Genomic DNA, 17,948 nt, shown 5'->3' on the forward strand with positions numbered 1-17,948 from the left:
AATTCTTTTCGTTGCCCCATTTTTGCCTGAAATGCCTTCATAGGTTGTCAATCAGCGGGGTGCTCATTTTTGCCTAAGCCGCCCTTTCGGGTTTTCAACTTAGCGAGCTTTTCATTTTCATTTTTTTCAATTTTTTCATCTCCATTCTGTTTTTCAATCTTGCCATTGACCACAGATCATCCTGGGGAGTAACCTGCTCGTAACATGTGTTGAAATAGACATTGACATTCATTCATTCATGCATGTTTCATTGAAATGTACCCTGTTGCTCAAGTTTGCTCTCAAAATAGACAGAAAAAGATTTTTCAATTTTCAAAAATGTTTGTTTCAGACATTGACATGATCAAATAGAAAGAAAATATTTTGTATATAGCATTGAAAGTAGAAAGGAAAATAGAGTTTCAAACAAAAGCACAGGCTCAAATTGATGTAGAAGAGTGAGAGTCAGCCAAAGGCATGACTTCACGGATTTACAAAGCTTGGAAAATGGTAATTTTATTGGTTGGTGATACATTGAACACGATGACCGCTACATTTCATAGAAATTTTGAATTCACAAGTACAGAAGCTTCTGATGAAGACGATCATTGACAGTTGTAGATGCCCCAAGGGGTGATGGTGATTTGCCGGATATAGTTACTTGTCTTTTATTGTCAACCTCATTTTTGCATGAACCGCCCTTTCGGGTTTTCGGCTCATCGAGGCGCTCATTCTTGCCTGAGTTGCGTACAATCTCAGCGAGCTCTTTCATATTCATTTTTTTTGTCCCTAACTTTTGCCTGGATCGCCCTTTCGGGTTTTCGATCCACCGGGAAGCGCATTTTTGCCTAGGCCGCCCTTTCGGGTTTTCGACCTACCACGCTGTTCTTTTCTTTTTAGACAAAGTATTTCTTGACTATATCGGCATTTACAGGATTCGGAAGTTTGACACCATCCATGTGTGTAAGAATCAAAGCACCACCAGAAAAAACCTTCTTGACAACGTAAGGACCTTCATAGTTAGGTGTCCATTTGCCCCTTGGGTCGGGTTGCTGACTTATCCTTCTTTTCAATACAAGTTCGCCTTCCTTGAATTCTCGAGGTCGGACTTTCTTGTCAAAAGCATTCTTCATTCGCACTTGATACAACTGTCCATGAGTCATAGCATCCATACGTTTCTCTTCAATCAGATTCAATTGATCATACCGACTTTGACACCATTCAGCCTCAGTTAATTTTGCTTCCATGATTACTCGAAGAGATGGAATCTCCACTTCCAGAGGGAGAACTGCTTCCATACCATATACCAAAGAGAAAGGAGTTGCCCTGGTTGAACTGCGCACCGTAGTACGGTAACCATGCAAGGCAAAAGGTAGCATCTCGTGCCAGTCTTTGTAAGTAGTGACCATCTTCTGAACAATCTTCTTGATGTTCTTGTTAGCGGCCTCAACTGCACCATTCATCTGAGGTCTATAAGGAGAAGAGTTGTGATGTTCAATTTTGAATTCTTCACATAATGCTTGCATCATGCTGTTGTTCAGATTGGAACCATTGTCAGTGATGATCTTGTTGGGAACACCATATCGACAGGCGATGTTATTCTTGATAAACTTCACTACCACTTGCTTGGTCACATTGGAATAGGAAGCAGCTTCAACCCACTTGGTGAAATAGTCAATTGCCACTAGAATGAAACGATGTCCATTAGAAGCTTTTGGCTCAATTCTTCCGATCATGTCAATGCCCCACATGGAGAAAGGCCATGGGGAAGAGATAACATTGAGGGCATGTGGAGGCACATGAATCTTGTCAGCATAAATTTGACACTTGTGGCATCTCTTAGCATGTTTGTGGCAGTCACGTTCCATAGTTATCCAGTAATAGCCGGCTCTTAACAGTTTTCTTGACATGGTGTGACCCGAAGCATGGGTCCCAAAAGTACCGTCATGTACATCATGCATCAATTTCTCAGCTTCTTGTTTGTCAACACATCTCAACAAGACCATGTCATAGTTCCTCTTGTATAGGATTTCTCCGTCTAGAAGGAATCTGCTAGCCCATCTTCTCAAAGTCTTTTTATCCCTGTTGGAAGCACCAATTGGATATTCATGATTCCGCAAGAATTGTTTGATGTTGTAATACCAAGGCCTTTTATCATTCACATCTTCATCAGCCTGATCCGGCATATTTTCAATAGTAAACACATGTGCGGGTCTATCGAGACGCTGCACTTTGATTACGGGCACATCATTCCAGTGATTGACACGAAACATAGAAGACAAAGTAGCAAGAGCGTCAGCCATCTGATTTTCATCCCGAGGGATGTGTTGCAGCTCAACCTTGGTAAAGTATGTCAAAAGACGTCTTGCATAGTCACGGTAAGGGATCAGCTTCTCATGATGAGTCTCCCATTCACCCCTTATCTGATTAATAACAAGTGCAGAATCTCCATAGATGTCAAGGTGCTTAATTCTCAGATCAATGGCTTCTTCAATGCCCAAGATGCATGCTTCATATTCAGCTATGTTGTTTGTGCATTCGAAAGTTATTCGAGCGGTGAAAGGAATGTGGTGCCCCTAAGGAGTTACTATGATGGCTCCAATTCCTTTACCATAAGCATTAACAGCGCCATCAAACACCAATCCCCATTTGCTATTGGGATCCGGCCCTTCATTAATCAGTGGTTCTTCACAGTCTTTTGCTTTCAAATACATAATTTCTTCATCAGGGAAATCAAACTTAATTGGCTGGTAATCATCAAGAGGCTGACAAGCAAGATGCTCAGCAAGGACACTTCCTTTGATTGGTTTTTGAGCTTTGTACACAATATCATATTCAGACAACAACATTTGCCAACGTGCAATCTTTCCAGTAACAGCAGGTTTTTCAAAGATGTATTTGATTGGATCCATTCGGGATATCAACCAAGTTGTGTGATTCACCATATAATGACGCAGGCGTTTGGCAGCCCAAGCTAAAGCACAACAAGTCTTTTCAAGCATTGTATACCGAGTCTCACAGTCAGTGAACTTCTTGCTCAGATAGTAGATGGCATGCTCTTTCTTACCAGTCTCATCTTGCTGACCGAGAACACAGCCCACTGAATCATCCAACACTGACAGATACATAATCAAAGGCCTTCCTTCCACGGGCGGGACAAGGATGGGTGGTTTCAACATGTATTCTTTAATGCTATCAAAAGCTTCCTGACATTCGTCATTCCATACAACAGGCTGATTCTTTCTGAGCAACTTGAAAATTGGTCCACAAGTAGTGGGCATGTGAGATATAAATCTTGAAATGTAATTCAGATGTCCGAGGAAACCTCTGACTTGCTTCTCAGTTTGAGGGGCCGGCATCTCTCTGATGGCTCGGACTTTATCAGGGTCAACTTCAATGCCTCTTTGGCTGACAATGAAGCCTAGCAACTTTCCAGATCTTACGCCGAATGTGCACTTGTTAGGATTCAATCACAGCTTGTACTTTCTCAATCTTTCAAACATCTTTTTCAAATATACCACATGCTGCTCTTCATCACTTGACTTCACAATCATATCATCAACATATACTTCAATCTCTTTGTGAATCATATCATGAAACAGAGTGGTCATACCCCTTTGATAGGTAGCACCAGCATTTATCAAGCCAAATGGCATCACCTTATAACAGAATGTTCCCCACGGAGTGATGAAGGACGTCTTTTCTCTATCTTCAGGTGACATTCGTATCTGGTTATAGCCAGAGAAACCATCCATAAAAGAGAACACTTTGGATTGAGCAGTACTGTCAACAAGCACATCAATATGAGTCAATGGGAAGTTATCTTTTGGACTAGCTTTGTTCAGATCCCTGTAGTCAACACACATTCGAACTTTCCCATCTTTCTTTGGCACTGGTATAATGTTGGCAATCCACTCAGGATATTCAGCTGTCATGAGGAACCCGCATCAATTTGCTTTTGTACTTCAGCCTTGATCTTAAAAGCCATGTCTGGACGAGACCTTCTCAATTTCTGTTTGACAGGAGGACATTCAGGTCTTGTCGGTATCCGATGTTCCACAATCTTGGGATCTAGACCCGGCATATCTTCATAGGACCATGCAAAGACATCTGGATAATCATGGAGGAGCTGAATAATCTTTCCTTTCACTTCTGGCTCGAGTGCAGCACCAATCTTGATCTCTCGCTTGTTCTCTTCAGTACCCAGGTTGATGAGTTCAATTTCTTCCTGGTGAGGCTGAATGGCTCTTCTTTCCTGCTCAAGCAGTCGAGTGATCTCATACGGTATCTCTTCATCATCATCCTCATCTTCAGCTTCATATACAGGGAATTCAAAATTTGGAGGAACCATAGGGGCATTGTGTTCAACGGGTTTATTGTGGTTCAATCTGCATAATATGATTGGGATGATTTTTAGAAAAAGTTTTTCATGCAGATTTTTGAAATTAATAAGAAAATACAGATGTTTTGGTTTTTTCTGGCATTACCATTATTTCCAAGAAAAAGGCACTAAAAAGTAAAAAATAAAGAGTCGCGGAAAAGACGACAACTTTTATTGATAACGGCAATGCCGAAACAAACACGCCCTTACAATGATATCACTTTCGCCTTGGGCAGAGCGAAAGGATTGTTATTTTGAAAACAAAGAAAACATGAGCAACAAGACACATTACATGGAAGTATGCATGACTAAAGGAACATCAATGGCCTCCCAATTTCTCACAGTGCCTCCTGGTACAACAAATGTAGGCACATAACTACTCTCAGCAGCATCTTCAGCAATAGCATTGATGAACCCAGCACTGTAGAAAGTTCCTGTTGAAACACTTGAGGTCGGGGAGAATCCAAGGCCCTCTTTACGCTTGTTTTCCAAAATCTGAATCACTTTGCCCCAGCCAGCAGCTTGCCCTTCTTGAACAGCCTTCTGGGCATCTTTCAATGAGGTCATAGCAGTACCAGCTTTTCGAGGCTCCGCACCTTCAACAGTCAGGCCTTGAAATGACGTCCCTTCAGCGGACCCTGCTTCAACACAAGAGAAAGATGACACTTGGCTAACCAGATATGCTTCCTCACCGTGCACAGTGACAATCTTACCTTTCTTCATAAATTTGAGCTTTTGATGCAAAGTGGAAGTTACTGCCCCAGCGTCGTGAATCCACGGTCTTCCGAGGAGACAACTGTAAGAAGCATTGACGTCCATGACCTGGAAAGTAATCTGAAATGTCTCGGGACCAATGGTAATTGGCAAGTCTACTTCCCCAAGAACATCTTTGCGAGATCCGTCAAAAGCTTTAACCAGATAGCTACTTCCCCTCAAAGAGATTCCATGATGGCTCAATTGTCTCAGTGTAGACTCCGGCATTACATTCAAGGATGATCCAGTGTCCACCAGCACATTGGATATCATGTCAGACTTGCAGTGTACCGAGATATGTAGAGCCAAGTTATGGCGTTTCCCTGCTTCGGGGAGTTCGTCGTCACCAAACCCCAAGTTATTGCAAGCAGTGATGTTACCCACTATTCCATCAAACTGATCCACAGAGACTTCATGATCAACATAAGCTTGTTCCAGTACCTTCATCAACACTTTCCTGTGAGCTTCTGAGCTCATGAGCAGAGACAAGATGGATATCTTTGACGGAGTCTGCAGCAGTTGGTCAACAATCTTATAATCACTCTTTTTGATAAGCTTCAGAACTTCGTCCAAGTTAGACTCGTCAATAGATTGGCCCGATGGGCCAGTGTTCTTGTCAATAGGAGGAGCAACTGGTGGAGTTATGGTGGCAATAGGTGTGACCACCTTCTTTTGAAACAAGGGTGAACGGACTTTCTCGCTTCTCAAAGCTGTAATTTCACTGGCAACGTTATCAACTGTAGCTGGGGATACCAAAGGCACTTCCACTCCATTCTCAATCATAGTTGCATTGTACTTGTAAGGGATTGCTTTTGTAGAGGCATAAGATACAGGACCAGGTAGCCTGATCACTAAGGGCTCAACATTCCTTGTCTGGGATGCAACTTCAACCGGGGAATCATGAAATACTGGCACAATCACACATACATCACTGACAATCAAGTACTTGTCATCCATCAGACTCTGAATATCATCTTGTACCTCACAACAGCCCATAGGATTTTGAAGACATTCTGAACAGGAAGCGTGATCGTGATTGAACAAAGAGGCTTGGCAAAGTTTGACATGAAGCGGTACCAAGGGAGTAACAACATTACGGACATCCAACATGGGATCCTCTTGAGGAACGGGGATCCTTTCAAAAGCTTCAATCATGTTAACAGCAGCGTGGTTTGGAAGTGGATTGTCAAGAACATGAGGAACACTGTTTTCAAAAGTTAACCGTCCTTTTTCTATCAGGTCTTTCACAATATACTTCAGAGCATAGCAACCCTCAGTATCGTGGCCTTGAGCGCCTTGATGGAATTCACATGTAAGATCGTGCCGGAATCTAGGGGGCAATGGATTAGGCGGAGGCTTGCCTGGTCTAGTGACACAATGTCCCTTAGCAAGTAAAGTTGGGAGCAGCTCAGCATACCGCATAGGTATTGGTGGAAAAGAAGGCCTGGGTCGGGGACCCTGTTGTTGCTGCTGCTGCTGAGCAGGAGGCTGGTGTTGCACTTGTTGAGCAATGGCGTTAACGGGCACTGGTGGTTGACCCGGTGGCAGAGGATACTGCTGATAGAATGGCGGGAAGAAAGGATGTTGAGAGTACTGCATGTATTGGTAAGGCAGGGGTAATTGTGTAGCAGCTGCAGATGGGTTACCAGATACCATCCATACTTCAGATTCTTTCCTCTTATGGTGGCCATTACCGTACTTCTTTGGTGCACTGGTTGAAGATTCACCCTTTTCAAGAACAATAATGCCTTCTCTGACAGCCTCCTCTAGACGAGTTCCCATAGTAACCATGTCGGAGAAATTGTTTGGAGCAGAGACTATCATTCTTTCCTTATATTCCTTCTTCAGAGTCTTCAGGAATGTCTGTGTTAATTCTTCCTCATCAAGCCGAGGAGAAACACGGGCAGCTGCCCCTCTCCATCTTTGGGCATATTCACGGAAAGTTTCATCTGACTTCTGAGACAAGGACTTAAGGGAGTCCCTATTTGGCTTCAGACGAGTGTTGAACTCGTAATGACTTTCAAAAGCAGAAGCGAGTTCCTCAAAAGTATGGATGTTGTCTTTGCTCAGACTAGTGTACCAATCTGCTGCATCATCTGTCAAGCTACTTTGGAAGCAGTGGATCATTAGTGCGTCATTATCTGCGTAGTTTGCCATCCTTCGGACGTACCGGATGACATGGTTGTGTGGACAAGAAGTTCCATTGTATTTGTCAAATTCTGGCTCTTTGAATTTCTTAGGAATCTCAAATCGGGATACCAAGCATAGATCACGAGCTTTAGCAGGAACACCATTGTTTCCCCGGCTAGCCTTGACCTCACGGAGTTCTCCAGTCAATTCCCTTAACTGTCTTTTCATAGCTTCCATTGCGGGATCTTGTCCACGCGGAGTATCGACATCAATCACCTGTTGCACAGTGTGGACAATAGGGTCGGTGACGACAGTGGTTACTTAAGGCATAGCAGTGGATACGGGAATCTGTCCTTGACCAGCAAAACCAGAGACACCAGCAGCAGTATTAGCAGAATAGTAAGCTGAGAGTCCATAAGGACGCCCATTAGGCATAACAAACCGAGCATCAGTAGCCACAGTAGACAGTGGGATAGATGGAATGGTTTCAGTAGTAGCTGGAATAGATGTGGCTGGTTGTTCTTGTGCAGCCATCAGAGCAGACATAGTGTCATGAGCCTTAGCCAAGTCTTCTTTCATAGCAGCCAATTCGGCACGGAGCTGAGCATTTTCTTCTTCAAAGTTAGCCATAATTCTTCTCTTGTGAAATCTTGTTTGATGAACTCTATCTGGTTGGTAAACTTTGCGAACACGAGCCACTTTTCAGACTGCGGCGGACAAAACCAGGAGGCAATAAGCACGAGAGAAGTTTTTGTGGCCAATGAATGCATATGATGCATGAAATGTGTTAATGCATATGCAAAAAGACTCTTTTTTGTGTTATCGAAGGGTTTTAGACAAATCAGAAACTTGTAAACATTACTAAACAACAATAAAAGGGAAACAAACAACCAACATATAGCTTTACAGGAGCCAAGGGATAGACTTTGAAATGTAAAACAACATAAACGACTGGAAATAACAACAGGAAGTAGAAATCCTCAAGCATAGGAAGTGGAAGCATCATCCTTAGACTCAGACTCATAGCTGCAGTATCGGGCATAGAAGTCACGGGCATCCCTAGCCCTCTTAGAGTCTCTCATAAGCAACCTATCTTTCTCTTCAATCTCTCTCTTAGCCTTAGCTAACTCTTTCTTCAGTGTCAAGACCTCATGAGTCTGCTGCTCATCCTTTCCATCCAAAGTCATGATCAAGTTCTCAGCCTCATAGTATCTAGCCCTCCACTGATGCTTCTCCCGACTCTCCATAGCTAGATGCTCCTGATACATCTCCTGGGTAGGTGGGAGTAGAGGCAAAGGCATGGTAGGAACAGATGCAGACACATATCTCATAGAGGGGTAAGGCATACCAATCTCCTCAGCTTGGTTTATCACCCACTGTGTATAGGCCTCATGAGCAACACCGGACCTTACACCCATGTGCTTCACCTCTTTCTTCCGAAGCTTGGACCAAGCTCCTATGAAATCCTCTCTTATGCCTGTGGGAGCATTGGAGTAGTGAAAGAAGTAAGGAGTTGTAGCAAGATTGATGGACTTATCTTTCATCGGAAAACCAAATTGTCGCAAAGCAAGCTCCGGGTTATAGTTAATTCCTCCCCGGGTACCAAGAAGAGGTACATTAAGAAACTTACCACCACCAAAGATAATTTCCTTAACCCTAGAAGCGGGAGTGAGCCAAACCACTTCATTAGGAGTGAGAGCCATAATCCTCTGTGAAATAGACCAATTCTCTGGATTGTCGTGGAAAGACTTCGGAAGGTGCGAAATAAACCACCTATAGAGGAGAGGCACACAACAAAGAATGTATCCACGACCTTTGCCGGAACGATCGTGAATAGCATGGTATGTGTCAGCTAGCAAAGTAGGAACCGGATTCTTGGAATGGAAGATCATAATAGCATTCATGTCCACGAAGTCATCAAGATTTGGAAAGAGAATAAGCCCATAGATGAGTAGTGCAAGAATAGCCTCGAGAGTGTCCTAACAAGTGGTATTGAGATTGGCTTTCCCAAGAAGATACTCTGAAGTGAACCCTCGGATGCGAGCCTTAGTGACAAGATTCTTGGAGACATCGGTGGTCTTGAGATAGAGATCTTTAGCAATAACCAATGGAGTAGGAGGATTTTCAGGTCCTGAGAAAGGTACCCCCTTGGCAATAGATAGACCCATCAAGTGAGAATAAGCCTCTAGAGTAGGCACCAACTGAAAGTCGGGAAAAGTAAAGCACCGATACTCCTGATCATAGAATTGCACTAGAGTGTGCACAAGCTTCTCATCCACATTAGTCTGGAGAATAGTAAGTAAGGCCCCATAACGGCGTCGGAAACCAGTCGGATCCTCGATCTTGAGTGCCAAATCTCTCAAACTAGCCAAATCCACTTCCTTGAACTTGTAGGACTTAGTCTTCTTCATTCCTACAATGTTTACAAATTCAACTTGTCTAAGCCCTTCGATAACAATGCATGGAAAAAGTTTATGCATGTATGCATGTATGCATGAATGCATGATTATGTTCAAGTTCTGAGAAAACATGGTGGCTTTGAAGTTCAAAGTCGAGGAGTCATGGGTGGACACGGTGTCCGGTGAATCTAGGGCTTTAGGATAATAGTAACCGGGTTCTAAAAAGGTTCCCAAGTTGCAACCTCTCCGACGTATATCATGGTGTCACGAGACAACACTCGCTCCACGATTATCCGTAAGAAGGTCTAACTTGAGTGTAGTATCGCGTGACGACTAAAACTCGAGACAACACTCGGTTTAGCCTCCGCACTACATCCTAGAAAATGGCCATGGATGGGTTTGGTTATCTACGGTTCATAGCGTCATAGAACAATTAGAAGTAAAGTGCCTAAACGCGACAACACGCGCCGACAACATCACCCCCAAAATGCCTCAGCTATGTGGGATTGATCGCATAATCCAAAGCACGAGGCAACCCCCGGAATGAATTGTCGATTATATCCCTCCTAAATCCTAAGTTCACTCAGCCCGGGTGTAGGATTTTTGATATTCTCACCCCACACGTTTGCAAGAATTTAAACATTTATTCATATAGGAAAGCAAGTAAAAGAAACAAGTAAAAAGAGCGCAAGCGTGGAAATAAAGACTAGGCGTAACTCTCGAATTTCCCCAGTGAAGTCGCCAACTGTTTTATCTTGGTTTTCGGGTGTCAAACATTGATTACGTTTGAACCTTTTTAACCGGTGATATCTCATTTTTTCTTGGGAAGGGAAAAATAAGAAAAATCCTTGAGAATCGAGGTCCGGGAGTTGTTTTCGCTACGGGAAGGTGTTAGGCACCCATAACGACTATAGTATCCTATAGGAACCGTCTTTGATTTCTACGCCCGCGCTTTATTTTTAAATGCTATTTGAAAGTGTTTATTAAACCTAAAAGTATTCTAAGTGAAGAATTGGAGGGAGAAGAATGTTTGAATTTTTATTTTATTTGAATTGAAGGAATTTTGATTCCTTGCCTACGTACCCTTTTAAGGGATCAAATCCACCGTAGTTCTCTTCCAAAAATGTTTTTGTTTTTGTTGGTTGATTTTAAGTTTGAAAATTGGAATTTGAAGAATAGAAAGAGGCCTCAAGGGCATGAGAATTTAAGAAAAGGTGAGGTTTGATTAGTGATTTTGCAAAAGAAGTCAAGTATGATTAAAGTTCATTGAAATTTGATTAAGAAAATAAAAGGGAAAATTACAATGGGATTTTGATCCCAAGGTTTATTAGGAAAAAGATTTGAGTGATGCTATTCATATTTTTTGGAAATTGATTTTTCTAAGTATGAAGCCTAAACATTCATCTAAACATACAATCCTAAACATACATCTAAACATGCATATTCTAGCTATATACCTAAAGTGAAGTGTGTGCATGTGTCGGTGCTTGTGTCGGTGTACATCATTAGAGTCCATTGTCCTTTACATCATTGGCCTAGATACATTCTATGGTCTTGCAAGAAATTTAATGGCATAAAGTAAAATGTTTACAAAATTCCTAAGTTTTTTACATACTAAGTCTTGGTAAAACTTAAAGTGCAAGGAATTGAAATGCAAGAAATGAAAGATGAAAATATGATGTGAGGTGCTTATGAAACAATGAACAAAGGGTTAGTAGTAATAGGCATTGAATAGTAAGAAAAAAAGGTGGCAAGAAAATAAAGCATATCAACATGGTAAAAGACAACAAAAAAATGGCAAAAATGCACTTAATAAAACACCAAAATTCCTAAGCAAGCAAGAGATCCATAACCCTCACATTTTGGTATTTTCAAAAGACTTTTAGGTTCAGCCCCAATGTGAGTGTTACAAGGTAATTAGATGTCAAGGAATCATAGTGTACTACCAAGCCAATTTTGCACTAAGTCACATATTAACATAACAAGTAACTTGCTAGTTAAGCAACCAATTACCACATATCCAAAACACCACCACATGCTTCAATTTAAACACTAAACAAGGCCTCCAAAATACTCAACAACTAAGCACTATCATAAGTAAAAGAATTGGCAACAAACCATGCACCAAAAATTCTTTAAAATTGTACCAAACAACACAAATCACAAACAATTATTTATGCATTTCTCTATCCATTTTTTAGCATACAAAATTCACATAAAGCAAACTAAATCATCAATACAATCATAATGAGGACCTACTAAAATTTCCACAAGTTTTTTTAACAAAATTTTATCAAGAATTGGAAAGAAATGGATTAACAACAAACGAATATTTTTTCACATTCTTTAGGGGTCCAAATTAATCATGCACTAATATAACAAGAACAATTAGAATTAACAAGGAAAGTATTGCAAATTTTTAGAGCATTTTTGTATGAACATTGACCAAGCAGGGGGTGTGAATAGCAGAAATAGCAAGAAACACGCAGGGATGGGGGGCGCAAAGAGCAGCATATGCACAGTTATGATAATTGGGCCTCAAAGAGGCGGGTTGTGGGTCGATCCAACGGGCTGAACCGGTTCACAGGCCTATATAAGGCCTTGAACCGGTTTCTTGCTCCATTTTCAGACTCCCCTTCTCGCTCTAGACTTGTTGTAGAGTGAGAAGCTCTGCAACAAGAACCTTTCTTCTCCGGCGAGAGCTCGAAGAAATTCCGGCGACGGTTGCAAATTCCGGCACCGGAAAATTTTATATTCCATTTTCGAATTTTTTTTGCAGTTTTAGAAAGATCTCTTTGAGCTCTTGCCGAATCCATTGTTATTTTCGAAGAAAGGCTCACCAAAACCCATAGATCTACATCTTAGTTCTGGAAATAGCTTTGAGCAAACACGAACAAAACCTTGAAGAAAGAAGGGAAACGAGAGTTACCTCTATGTATGGTTCGGCTTTAACTCAGGTTTGGTTTCACTGCTTCATTCCCTTCCCCGTTCGCTGCTGTGAATTCGTTCGAGGACTTGCACTCGTGAATTCGTAGCGACGTTTTCCAGCGCTGTCTCTTTTCTTGCCTTGATTTTGACCCTTCGATTTCGATTCGTTTGGCTTCGATTTTGATTCGTTTGGAAGGAACGGTGATTCAGTTACCGTCGCAGCTTCGATTGTGACTCGAATTCGTTGATTCACCGATTGGAACTGAAGACAGTGGGAGATTTACGCGTTTTGGTGATGATGATGATGGTGGATTGGTGGTTTTGATCACTTTTGTGGTGGTTGCATGGTTCTGTTACGGTGGTTTTGAGTTGGTTAGGGTTTGAAGGTTCTTCAAACCTTCACCATTGTTCTTGAATTTTTCTGTTTTGATTCTGTTTTGGTGGAGAGAGAGATTGTGATTGTGTTTGTTGAGTTGGCATGAAGTGAATGGATTTTTTCTGACTGTGACTGGTCAGCTTTATAGGCTGACGCAGTGACTGCTGGACCTGTAAGATAGTGACACGTGGCACTGGACCTTAACTAACTTCTGGACTAAACTGCAAATGACTAAAGATAATGGACTAAACTGCAAAAATGACAAAAAAGGACTAAAAATGTAAGTAATAATAAAATTGGTAAAAAACGTAATTTGGAAATAACGTAAAGTGAAACGATTAAAATTGACAAAACGGACTAAAACGAACCAATGGCTTAAATGAGGTACTTTAAAGTAACCTCTCTCTGCCGAAAATTCGTGTGAAATGACCAAAATGCCTCTAGGGCTAAAACGACTAGAAAATGACTCAGATGCAAATTAAAAATGGATTTTTAACAGAGAATTGAAACAAAAGTTTATTTAAACCAATTTGAAAGACTCAGAGACAATTTTTAAGATTTGAACAGAGTTTTGACACTTGAAGAGACTAAAATGCCCCTAGGGGCAAAACTGACTCAAAATGACCTCAAATGCAATTTTTGAAATGGGTTTTGACATAGAATTGAAATGAGGACTTATTCTAACCAATTGAAGGGACTTAAACAAATTTTTAAAAGACTGAAAGAAATTTTATCATGGGAAATGTCTAAAATGCCCCTAGGGGCTAAACTGACTAAACAATGACTCAACTGATATTTTGAAATGAATTCTGACATGAGATTGAAACAGGGACTCATACAACCAATTTAAAAGACTCAAGCAATTTTCAAGGATTAAAATGAGTTGAATGCAGGAAATGACTAAAATACCCTTCTATGTGAACTTTGCAAATAACATTGAAATAAAATGCAGAGAAAGATGTAATTGATCAAAGACAGTTCAGATAGCTTGAAATGCAAGAAAAGAAGAATTGAGCTAGTATTTTTAGGTCCAAAATTAGGGTATAACAAGATGCAATCTAATGATCTACAGACTTAATATTAGTGCAAGATAGTCTCACCCTTACCTTAGATTGTTTTTCTGAAATCAAATGCAGCGTTCTTCGTTCCTAGGGTTCTCTCTCTCTGAGTTCTCCTCTTTCTCCAAAAAGCGGTTTAACGTAAAAACTCTTTCTAACCTAAGATTCCTTATTTATAATACTAATCACTCTTCCTAAATCTATTTAGGCCCAATAACTTATTCTTATTTCTATTCTAACCTCCAATTCTACTTACACTAATAATTCTCATATTCTAATAAATAATAGAATAATGCCACATAATAAAATACTAACACCTCATATATATATAAATAAATCACATAAATAAATTCTAACTTAATAAAAATAATTAAATAAAAGGAGGGTGTTACACAAACCACGTATATATAATTTTCAATTTGGATCGAATGGGTTTTGCCTCAAAATCTATCCAAATCGCACTATGAACACCCCTAGACACAACTACGCCATTGCAAGCGTTGAACACAAAAGACACATGCAAGGTGAGTAATCAAATAATGTTTAAATTCAACTTGAATGAGTAGGCATAAACAAACTATAGTATCAAACGTTGAAATCGAAGAAAAAATTAGGCTTATTTTATATTGTTGTTTTTGACTAATTGTCTAGTATTATTATATACTTTATTTATTAGAATTTTACAAAACACTCTTATGTTGTAATTTTTAATTACTCAAAATAAATTTTAAACATATAAAAAAAATTACTCATTCAAAGATAAAATTACATTATTAAAAAGTACATAATTAAAAGGGTCAATTATGTAAATTGTCCCAATAAATATTTAAAAATTCATCTTTATCCCTAACAAAATAAAATCACAACTTTAAGTAAAAGATCCCTATAAAAAAGTACATATTTAAACAAAGTATTAAATTAAATTTTAAATTATGATAAAAATCTGTTACATTGTCTAATATGTTTTGAATTGTATGTGTGTCATTGCTCTTTTGAGGCGTTTGCTTCTAGTTCCTCAGAAGCCTTGTTAATCTTCTTTTGTTTCCGATGACGGCGACGTTGCTCAGTCTTCCGAGATTTTTTTACGATGGCGGAGTTTGTGTCGAGATCTATGTTGGAAACGACGCCATTTTGATGCAGACGCATTTTCATGACAATTGTTTCAGGTTTTGATCGATTCCATTAATGAGGCAAACCAGGTATCGATGCGACTTTCGGTGTGACGGAGTTAGATAAAGAATTATATTTCGTGCATGTGAGAAAGTTATTGGGTCATTTATGTGTTTACCAAGTAGTAGTAAGTATCATGGTTGTTGGGGGTTTGTTATTTGCACCTCCTATTTTGGTGGGAAGTCCCCGATATTAGAAAATAGAAATGATATTTGTACAAACTCTCTCTCTCTCTCTCTCACACACACACACACAACTAAAAACTAACAAACTTGTCATAATTTACTAACAAAACTACTTTCACAATATGGGGTTTGGATCTTCTCAGTTTGTTTTTCTTGTCAATATCTCTAAACAACAAAGCTCAATACTTAAATTAAACTAACTTTTGAAGCCTAAAATCTCACAAGAAGAAAATGATCACACAACATAATCGATGTGCGCAAAAGATCTCAATGGTATGACGGAGCCAAGAGGTAATCAACCATTATGGCCACCTCAATGTTGTCCACTAAACCTAATTAACACATGATGTCCATACACACAAACATATTTACATGTTCATGTATGTACCCATCTTTGCTCCCACACTTAATTTTTTTTTCTTCACAAAATTCACACTTTGCATTTTGTTCCTTTAATTTCATCTTATTTCACATTTCATCCCTTGAAAATTCTTCTGGCATCCCATCAGTTTTACATCATTATTGTATTCGTCGTATATGTTTTGTTCATTGAAATTGTACTAACAAAATTTGAAGAAATTTGACTCATATACACACAAATGAAAGTGAGACCTTCAAAGAAAACTCCAACAACAAAATTGAGGAGAATAACAAATCGTAAAAGGAAGGCATCAATTAGAATTTGGTTAATATTAACATTTATCTTAAATTAAATGAGACAATTCTTAAACAATGTATGTTTACAAACTTTACCCTAAAAAGTGAAGGTGAAACATACCTAATTAACATAATAATATCTCTGCAACATGAAGTAAACTGAAGAATACGTTTTTAAATTATAAAATTAAAAGAAAAAATTTTACATCAAAATTTAACATTCATTATATAGATAATAGCATATATTATTATTAAAAATATTAATGCCAAATATTTTTAAAATCGACAACCATCGTGTTTAACGAAAAAGGCTTTTGACCTTCTCAAATCATTACATACCTTTACGAAAATTATCTAAGAGAAAAAGGGGAAAATAGAAAAAGAAAGAACTATGGAAGAAGAAAAAAGGGAAATGTTCACCTTTACGATAAAGATAGTTTGATGCATGGTGAAAGTTTTGTTGTTTAGGTTTATATTGTATTGATGAATACATGGTGCAGAGGAGCTTTCATGAGGGGAAATATATCACAAAGAAAAATGATTTATTTCTCATTTTTTGCATCCCCTTACTCTTTTGCTATCTCTAAATATTTGTTCATCCATAATTAAACTCACAAAATAGGTTAAGTTCTTATAGAAAAAACAATAACAAATTATACTCTTGGTGTGTATGCTAGAAGGAGACCAAAGATCAAAGTTGTTGAAAATGCAAACAAAACGTAACAAAATGTACTATACGTGCATATGGTAGCAATAGACCAAAGATTGGAGTTGTTGCAAGCATGTGTGGAACTTGTGTATTTAATGTGTTAAAAATTAAAGTATTTGATTTTTTGGTGAATAATTTCTTAATTAGGAATGCTAAAAAAGTGCCCTTAGGATGCTCGTTAGCGAGACTTTTAAAAAAATCAGAAGGGATTGAACTTTGACATTTAACCTACCCTTTCTTGAGGCAATGAGAGCATATCATCTTACTAGGTAGTTCTATTTTATAATTGTTTTTGAAAACACTTGTAAGATACTCTATTCTTATGGAATGTTAATATAAAATTAATTTACACCAATAATGTATATCATGTTTTTCATTTTTAAGTCAAAGTCCGTACATGCTTGCAACAACTCCCGTCTATGGTCTCCTACTATCCTTTGCATCAAGAGTATAATTTGTTATGCTTTGTTTGTATTTTCAACAACTTTGATCTTTGGTCTCCTACTATCATACACACCAAGAATACAATTTGTTATTGTTTTTCCCATAAGAACTTAACCTAGTTTGTGAGTTTAAATATGGATGAACAAAAATTCAGAGCAAAAGAGAAAGCGGATGCAAAAAATGAGAGAGGAGTAATTCATTTTCTTTGTGATATCTTTCCCCTCATGAAAACTCATCTGGACCATATATTCATCAATACATTATAAACCTAAACCACAAATCTTTCACCACACATCAAACTATCATTATCGTAAAGGTGAACATTTCCCTTTTTTCTTCATCCATAGTTCTTTCTTTTTCTGTTTTTCCCTTTTTCTCTTAGCTAATTTGTTCATTAAAACAATTTACATCAAAACTTAACATTCATTGTATTTTTAAAATTAATTTTATCAATATTTTGAAAAGGCTTTTGACCTTCTCAAATCGCTATAGACTACTATATTGATATATTAAGTGTTTAAATATAGTGATTCAAGTGATAGTGTGATAATTAGTTAAAATAAAGAGATCTATTTATTTACTTTTAAAATAAGTGTGTTTAAAATTTTAATACACAAATTAAAATATATATTGATGGTGTCAAAATAAATAACAATTTTACTAAATCAATTTTTTTATTATTGTTGTAATGTTTTGGAAGTAGTGTACACTTAATTAATTAGAGGGTATGTATAGTTGAAAATAAAACAATAAGTATTCATTGAAAAGTATAAGTGAAT

This window comes from Medicago sativa, chromosome 2 (genome assembly GCF_051527215.1).
Source record: "Medicago sativa cultivar Bolivia chromosome 2, Bolivia_mono, whole genome shotgun sequence".
Lineage (NCBI taxonomy): Eukaryota > Viridiplantae > Streptophyta > Magnoliopsida > Fabales > Fabaceae > Medicago > Medicago sativa.